Here is a 9,016-nt window from a genome sequence, read left to right as displayed (position 1 = left end):
GAGAGTGATGCAGAGGCTCAAGAGAGGGATGCAGAGGCTTAAGAGAGTGATGCAGAGGCTCAAGCGAGTGATGCAGAGATTTTGAGAGGGATGCCGAGGCTCAAGAGAGTGATGCAGAGGCTCAGGAGAGGGATGCAGAGGCTCAAGAGAGTGATGCAGAGGCTTACGAGAGTGATGCAGAGGCTAAAGAGAGGGATGCAGAGGCTTAAGAGAGTGATGCAAAGGCTGAAGAGAGGGATGCAGAGGCTCATGAGAAGATGTTGGAGTTCAAGAGAGGGATGCAGAGGCTCAAGAAAGGGATGCTGAGGCTTATGAAAGTGATGCAGAGGCTCAAAATAGGGATGCAGAGGCTCAAAATAGGGATGCAGAGGCTTAAGAGGGTGATGAAGAGGCTCAAGAGAGTGATGCAGAGGCTCATGAGAGGGATGCAGGGGCCCAAGAGAGTGATGCAGATGCTCAAGAGAGGGATGCAGAGGATGAAGAGAATGATGCATAGGCTCGAAAGAGTGATGCAGAGGCTCAAGAAAGGGAATCAGAGGATTAAGGGAGTGATGCAGAGGCTGAAGAGAGTGTTGCAGAGGCTCAAGAGAGGGATGCAGAAGCTCAAGAGAGGGATGCAGAGACTCAAGAGAGTTATGCATAGGCTCAAGAGAGTGATGCAGAGGCTGACGAGAGTGAAGCAGAGCCTCAAGTGAGGGACGTAGAGGCTCAAGAGAGTGATGCAGAAGGTCAAGAGAGTGATGCAGAGTCTTAAGAGAGTGATGCAGAGGCTTATGAGAGGGGATGCAGAGGCTCAAGAGAGTGATGCAGAGGCTGAAGAGAGTGATGCAGAGGCTCAAGAGAGTGATGCAGAGACTTTTGAGAGGGATGCCGAGGCTCAGGAGAGTGATGCAGAGGCTCAGGAGAGGGATGCAGAGGCTCAAGAGTGTGATGCAGAAGCTCAAGAGAGTGATGCAGAGGCCTAAGAGAATGATGCAGAGGCTCAAGAGAGGGATGCAGAGGCCAAAGAGAGTGATGCAGAGGGTCAAGAGAATGATGCAGAGGCTTACGAGAGTGATGCAGAGGCTTTCGAGAGTGATGCAGAGGCTCAGGAGAGTGATGCAGAGGCTCAAGAGAGTGATGTAGAGGCTTAAGAGAGGGATGCAGAGTTTTAAGAAAGTGATGCAAAGGCTCAAAACAGTCATTCAGAGGCCTAAAAGGGTGATGCAGAGGCTCAAGAAAGTGATGCAGAGGCTCAAGAGAGGGATGCTGGGGCTCATGAGAGTGATGCAAAGGCTCAAGAGAGTGATTCAGAGGCTCAAGAGAGGGATGCAGAGGCTAAAGTGAGGGATGCAGAGGCACAAGAGAGGGATGCAGAGGCTCTTGAGAGTGATGCAGAGGATCATTAGAGGGATGCAGAGGCTTAAGAGAGTGATGCAAAGGCTCAAGAGAGGGATGCAGTGGCTCAAGAGAGGGAAGCAGAGCATCAAGAGTGGGATTCACAGGCTCAAGAGAGGGATTCAGAGGCTTAAGATAGTGATGCAGAGGCTGAAGAGGGTGTTGCAGAGGCTGAAGAGAGGGATGCATAGGCTCAAGAGAGTGATGCAGAGGCTCAAGAGAGTTATGCAGAGGCTCAAGAGAGTGATGCAGAGGCTAAAGAGAGGGATGCAGAGGCTCAAGTGAGGGAAGTAGAGGCTCAAGAGAGTGATGCAGAAGCTCAAGAGAGTGATGCAGAGGCTTACGAGAATGATGCAGAGGCTTATGAGAGGGGATGCAGAGGCTCAAGAGTGTGATGCAGAGGCTGAAGAGAGTGATGCAGAAGCTTAAGTGAAGGATGCAGAGGCTGAGAAGAGAGGGATGCAGAGGCTCAAGAGAGGGATGCAGGGGCTCAAGAGAGGGATGAAGAGGCTCAAGAGAGGGATGCAGCGGCTCTTGAGAGTGATGCAGAGCCTCAAGAGAGGGATGCACAGGCATAAGAGAGTGATGCAAAGGCTAAAGAGAGGGATGCAGAGGCTGAAGAGAGTGATGCAGAGGCTCTTGAGAGTGATGCAGAGGATCATGAGAGGGATGCAGAGGCTTAAGAGAATGATGCAAAGGCTCAAGAGTGGGATGCAGAGGCTCAAGAGAGTGATGCAGAGGCTTAAGAAAGTGATGCAGAGGCTCAAGAGAGTGATGCAGAGGCTAAAGTGATGCAGAGGCTTATGAGAGGGGATGCAGAGGCTCAAGAGAGTGATGCAGAGGCTCAAGAGAGTGATTCAGAGGCTTAAGTGAGGGATGCAGAGGCTCAAGAGAGGGATGCAAAGGCTCAAGAGAGGGATGCAGGGGCTCAAGAGAGGGATCCAGAGGCTCAAGATATGTCTGCAGAGGCTCTTGAGAGTGATGCCGAGCCTCAAGAGAGGGATGCAGAGGCTTAAGAGAGTGATGCAAAGGCTAAAGAGAGGGATGCAGAGTCTCAAGAGAGTGATGCAGAGGCCTAAGAGAGGGATGCAGAGGCTCAAGAGAGTGATGCAGAGGCTCAAGAGAGTGATGCAGAGACTTTTGAGAGGGATGCCGAGGCTCAAGAGAGTGATGCAGAGGCTCAGGAGAGGGATGCAGAGGCCTAAGAGAATGATGCAGAGGCTCAAGAGAGGGATGCAGAGGCCGAAGAGAGTGATGCAGAGGGTCAAGAGAGGGATGCAGAGGCTCAAGAGAATGATGCAGAGGCTTACGAGAGTGATGCAGAGGCTCATGAGAGTGATGTAGAGGCATAAGAGAGGGATGCAGAGTTTTAAGAAAGTGATGCAAAGGCTCAAAAGAGTGATTCAGAGGCTTAAAAGGGTGATGCAGAGGCTCAAGAAAGTGATGCAGAGGCTCAAGAGAGGGATGCTGGGGCTCATGAGAGTGATGCAGAGGCTCAAGAGAGTGATTCAGAGGCTCAAGAGAGGGATGCAGAGGCTAAAGTGAGGGATGCAGAGGAACAAGAGAGGGATGCAGAGGCTCTTGTGAGTGATGCAGAGGATCATGAGAGGGATGCAGAGGCTTAAGAGAGTGATGCAAAGGCTCAAGAGAGGGATGCAGAGGCTCAAGAGAGGGATGCAGAGCATCAAGAGAGGGATTCAGAGGCTGAGGAGAGGGGTTCAGAGGCTTAAGATAGTGATGCAGAGGCTGAAGAGGGTGTTGCAGAGGCTGAAGAGAGGGATGCAGAGGCTCAAGAGAGTGATGCAGAGGCTCAAGAGAGTTATGCAGAGGCTCAAGAGAGATAGATGCAGAGGTTTACGAGAGTGATGCAGAGGCTTAAGAGAGTGATGCTAAGGCTGAAGAGAGGGATGCAGATGCTCATGAGAAGATGTAGGAGTTCAAGAGAGGGATGCAGAGGCTCAAGAAAGGGATGATGAGGATTAAGAAAGTGATGCAGAGGCTCAAAATAGGGATGCAGAGGCTCAAAATAGGGATGCAGAGGCTTAAGAGGGTGATGAAGAGGCTCAAGAGAGTGATGCAGAGGCTTATGAGAGGGGATGCAGAGGCTCACGAGAGTGATGCATAGGCTCAAGAAAGTAATGCAGAGGCTCAAGAGAATGATGTAGATCCTTAAGAGAGGGATGCAGAGGCTCAAGAGAATGATGCAAAGGCTCAAGAGAGTGATGCAGAGGATCAAGAGAGGGATGCAGAGGCTTAAAAGAGTGATGCAGAGGCACAAGAGAGTGATGCAGAGGCTCAAGAGAGTGATGCAGAGGATTAAGAGAGTGATGCAGAGGCTCAAGAGAAAGATGCAAAGGATCAAGAGAGTGATGCAGAGGCTCAAGAGAGTGATGCAGAGGCTCAAGTGAGTGATGCAGAGGCTCAAGAGAGTCATGCAGAGGGTCAAGAGATTGATGCAGAGGCTTAAGATAGGGCTGCAGTGGCTCAAGAGAGTGATGCAGAGGCTCACGAGAGTGATGCAGAGGCTAAAGAGAGTGATGCAGAGGCTCAAGAGAGTGATGCAGAGGCTCAAGAGAGAGATGCAGAGGCTTAGGAGAGTGATGCAGAGGCTCAAGCCAGTGATGCAGAGACTTTTGAGAGGGATGCCAGGCTCAAGAGAGTGATGCAGAGGCTCAGGAGAGGGATGCAGAGGCTCAAGAGAGTGATGCAGAGGCTTGCGAGAGTGATGCAGAGGCTAAAGAGAGGGATGAAGAGGCTTAAGAGAGTGATGCAAAGGCTGAAGAGAGGGATGCAGAGGCTCATGAGAAGATGTAGGAGTTCAAGAGAGGGATGCAGAGGCTCAAGAAAGGGATGCTGAGGCTTAAGAAAGTGATGCAGAAGCTCAAAATAGGGATGCAGAGGCTCAAAATAGGGATGCAGAGGCTTAAGAGGGTGATGAAGAGGCTCAAGAGAGTGATGCAGAGGCTCATTAGAGGGATGCAGGGGCCCAAGAGAGTGATGCAGATGCTCAAGAGAGGGATGCAGAGGATGAAGAGAATGATGCATAGGCTCGAAAGAGTGATGCAGAGGCTCAAGAAAGGGAATCAGAAGCTTAAGGGAGTGATGCAGAGGCTTAATAGAGTGTTGCAGAGGCTCAAGAGAGGGATGCAGAAGCTCAAGAGAGGGATGCAGAGACTCAAGAGAGTTATGCATAGGCTGACGAGAGTGAAGCAGAGCCTCAAGTGAGGGATGTAGAGGCTCAAGAGAGTGATGCAGAAGCTCAAGAGAGTGATGCAGAGGCTTAAGATAGTGATGCAGAGGCTGAAGAGGGTGTTGCAGAGGCTGAAGAGAGGGATGCAGAGGCTCAAGAGAGTGATGCAGAGGCTCAGGAGAGTTATGCAGAGGCTCAAGAGAGTGATGCAGAGACTTTTGCGAGGGATGCCGAGGCTCAAGAGAGTGATCAGATCAGAGGCTCAAGAGAGTGATCAGATTAAATCACGTAAAGGAAAAGGGGATGATAAACGTCAAAATATTGCTAAATTCGATGATTTTTCGTACGAAACAAAATGCACGAAAACTTGCTTAAAATGCAATATTATGCAAAATTCTGAGATTTGAAGGCCAAATCACTTATCGTGAAACTACATGAAATAGTTTCGAAATATTGGTAAAAATGAATATATTTGCGTAATATCAAACTACATGATTAACATGAAAAAGTCACTATTGTTCCATATTTGAGGATTTTACCTTCAAATCATAGAGCGAGGTTTCGTATTATTTCGATCCAAGAAAAGACATATGACAATGTTGTTTCCAATACAAATGATAAAAAACAATGTGTTTTCATTAGAATTATCTAAAATGTTCCTGATTTTCCGTTTATATTACCGATGGAAGATGTACACGTAAAACCGCTCTATTCCGGCTGAAACGTCGATATATGCAATAAAAACCGAACTTCTCCCCTTTTCAATATATTACTCAGTATTTTAACGAGAAACAAATAGATGATTGAAAATGAAGTATTTAAGGTTATTTATCTAATCAATTATGTGTTTGCTTCATTTTTAACGTACATATAATGAATTAATACCCATAGACTGAAAATTCACAAAAACGTGGAAAAACCACAAAATATTGCCTAATTCGATAATATTTCGTTTAAATCACGTAAAGGAAAAGGGGATGATAAACGTCAAAATATTGCTAAATTCGATGATTTTTCGTACGAAACAAAATGCACGAAAACTTGCTTAAAATGCAATATTATGCAAAATTCTGAGATTTGAAGGCCAAATCACTTATCGTGAAACTACATGAAATAGTTTCGAAATATTGGTAAAAATGAATATATTTGCGTAATATCAAACTACATGATTAACGTGAAAAAGTCACTATTGTTCCATATTTGAGGATTTTACCTTCAAATCATAGAGCGAGGTTTCGTATTATTTCGATCCAAGAAAAGACATATGACAATGTTGTTTCCAATACAAATGATAAAAAACAATGTGTTTTCATTAGAATTATCTAAAATGTTCCTGATTTTCCGTTTATATTACCGATGGAAGATGTACACGTAAAACCGCTCTATTCCGGCTGAAACGTCGATATATGCAATAAAAACCGAACTTCTCCCCTTTTCAATATCTTACTCAGTATTTTAACGAGAAACAAATAGATGATTGAAAAGGAAGTATTTAAGGTTATTATCTAATCAATTATGTGTTTGCATCATTTTTATCGTATATATAATGAATTAATACCCATAGACTGAAAATTCACAAAAACGTGGGAAAACGGCAAAATATTGCCTAATTCGATGATATTTTGTTTAAATCACGTAAAGGAAAAGGGGATGATAAACGTCAAAATATTGCTAAATTCGATGATTTTTCGTACGAAACAAAAACCACGAAAACTTCCTTAAAATGCAATATTATGCGAAATTCTGAGATTTGAAGGCCAAATCACATATCGTGAAACTATATGAAATAGTTTCGAAATATTGGTAAAAATGAATATATTTGCGTAATATCAAACTACATGATTAACGTGAAAAAGTCACTATTTGACCATATTTGAGGATTTTAACTTCAAATCATAGAGCGAGGTTTCGTATTATTTCGATCCAAGAAAAGACATATGAAAATGTTGTTTCCAATACAAATCAATGTGTTTTCATTAGAATTATCTAAAATGTTCCTGATTTTCCGTTTATATTACCGATGGAAGATGTACACGAATACCGCTCTATTCCGGCTGAAACGTCGATATATGCAATAAAAACCGAACTTCTCCCCTTTTCAATATCTTTCTCAGTATTTTAACGAGAAACAAATAGATGATTGAAAATGAAGTATTTAAGGTTATTATCTAATCAATTATGTGTTTGCATCATTTTTATCGTACATATAATGAATTAATACCCATAGACGGAAAATTCACAAAAAAGTAGAAAAACGGCAAAATATTGCCTAATTCGATAATATTTCGTTTAAATCACGTAAAGGAAAAGGGGATGATAAACGTCAAAATATTGCTAAATTCGATGATTTTTCGTACGAAACAAAATGCACGAAAACTTGCTTAAAATGCAATATTATGCGAAATTCTGAGATTTGAAGGCCAAATCATTTATCGTGAAACTACATGAAATAGTTTCGAAATATTGGTACAAATGAATATATTTGCGTAATATCAAAGTAAATGATTAACGTGAAAAAGTCACTATTTTACCATATTTGAGGATTTTACCTTCAAATCATAGAGCGAGGTTTCGTATTATTTCGATCCAAGAAAAGACATATGACAATGTTGTTTCCAATACAAATGATAAAAAACAATGTGTTTTCATTAGAATTATCTAAAATGTTCCTGATTTTCCGTTTATATTACCGATGGAAGATGTACACGTAAAACCGCTCTATTCCGGCTGAAACGTCGATATATGCAATAAAAACCGAACTTCTCCCCTTTTCAATATCTTACTCAGTATTTTAACGAGAAACAAATAGATGATTGAAAATGAAGTATTTAAGGTTATTTATCTAATCAATTATGTGTTTGCTTCATTATTAACGTACATATAATGAATTAATACCCATAGACTGAAAATTCACAAAAACGTGGAAAAACGGCAAAATATTGCCTAATTCGATAATATTTCGTTTAAATCACATAAAGGAAAAGGGGATGATAAACGTCAAAATATTGCTAAATTCGATGATTTTTCGTACGAAACAAAATGCACGAAAACTTGCTTAAAATGCAATATTATGCAAAATTCTGAGATTTGAAGGCCAAATCACTTATCGTGAAACTACATGAAATAGTTTCGAAATATTGGTAAAAATGAATATATTTGCGTAATATCAAACTACATGATTAACGTGAAAAAGTCACTATTGTTCCATATTTGAGGATTTTACCTTCAAATCATAGAGCGAGGTTTCGTATTATTTCGATCCAAAAAAAGACATATGACAATGTTGTTTCCAATACAAATGATAAAAAACAATGTGTTTTCATTAGAATTATCTAAAATGTTCCTGATTTTCCGTTTATATTACCGATGGAAGATGTACACGTAAAACCGCTCTATTCCGGCTGAAACGTCGATATATGCAATAAAAACCGAACTTCTCCCCTTTTCAATATCTTACTCAGTATTTTAACGAGAAACAAATAGATGATTGAAAAGGAAGTATTTAAGGTTATTATCTAATCAATTATGTGTTTGCATCATTTTTATCGTATATATAATGAATTAATACCCATAGACTGAAAGTGATGTCGTGGCTGAAGAGAGAGATGCAGAGGTTTAAGAGAGTGATGCATAGGCTCAAGAGAGTAATGCAGAGGCTCAAGAAAATGATGTAGATCCTTAAGAGAGGGATGCAGAGGTTCAAGAGAATGATGCAAGAGGCTCAAGAGAGTGATGCAGAGGATCATGAGAGGGATGCAGAGGCTTAAGAGAGTGATGCAAAGGCTCAAGAGAGGGATGCACAGGCTCAAGAGAGGAATGCAGAGCATCAAGTGAGGGATTCAGAGGCTCAAGAGAGGGAATCAGAGGCTTAAGATAGTAATGCAGAGGCTGAAGAGGGTGTTGCAGAGGCTGAAGAGAGGGATGCAGAGGCTCAAGAGAGTGATGCAGAGGCTCAAGAGAGTTATGCAGAGGCTCAAGAGAGTGATGCAGAGGCTTACGAGAGTGAAGCAGAGGCTAAAGAGAGGGATGCAGAGGCTTAAGAGAGTGATGCAAAGGCTGAAGAGAGGGATGCAGAGGCTCATGAGAAGATGTAGGAGTTCAAGAGAGGAATGCAGAGGCTCAAGAAAGGGATGCTGAGGATTAAGAAAGTGATGCAGAGGCTCAAAATAGGGATGCAGAGGCTCAAAATAGGGATGCAGAGGCTTAAGAGGGTGATGAAGAGGCTCAAGAGAGTGACGCAGAGGCTCATGAGAGGGATGCAGGGGCCCAAGAAAGTGATGCAGATGCTCAAGAGAGGGATGCAGAGGATGAAGAGAATGATGCATAGGCTCGAACGAGTGATGCAGAGGCTCAAGAAAGGGAATCAGAGGATTAAGGAAGTGATGCAGAGGCTGAAGAGAGTGTTGCAGAGGCTCAAGAGAGGGATGCAGAAGCTCAAGAGAGGGATGC

Source organism: Procambarus clarkii, unplaced genomic scaffold (assembly GCF_040958095.1).
Source record: "Procambarus clarkii isolate CNS0578487 unplaced genomic scaffold, FALCON_Pclarkii_2.0 HiC_scaffold_108, whole genome shotgun sequence".
NCBI classification, from domain to species: Eukaryota; Metazoa; Arthropoda; class Malacostraca; order Decapoda; family Cambaridae; genus Procambarus; species Procambarus clarkii.
The sequence above is the reverse complement of the archived record's forward strand: the minus strand, read 5'-3'. Positions refer to the sequence as shown.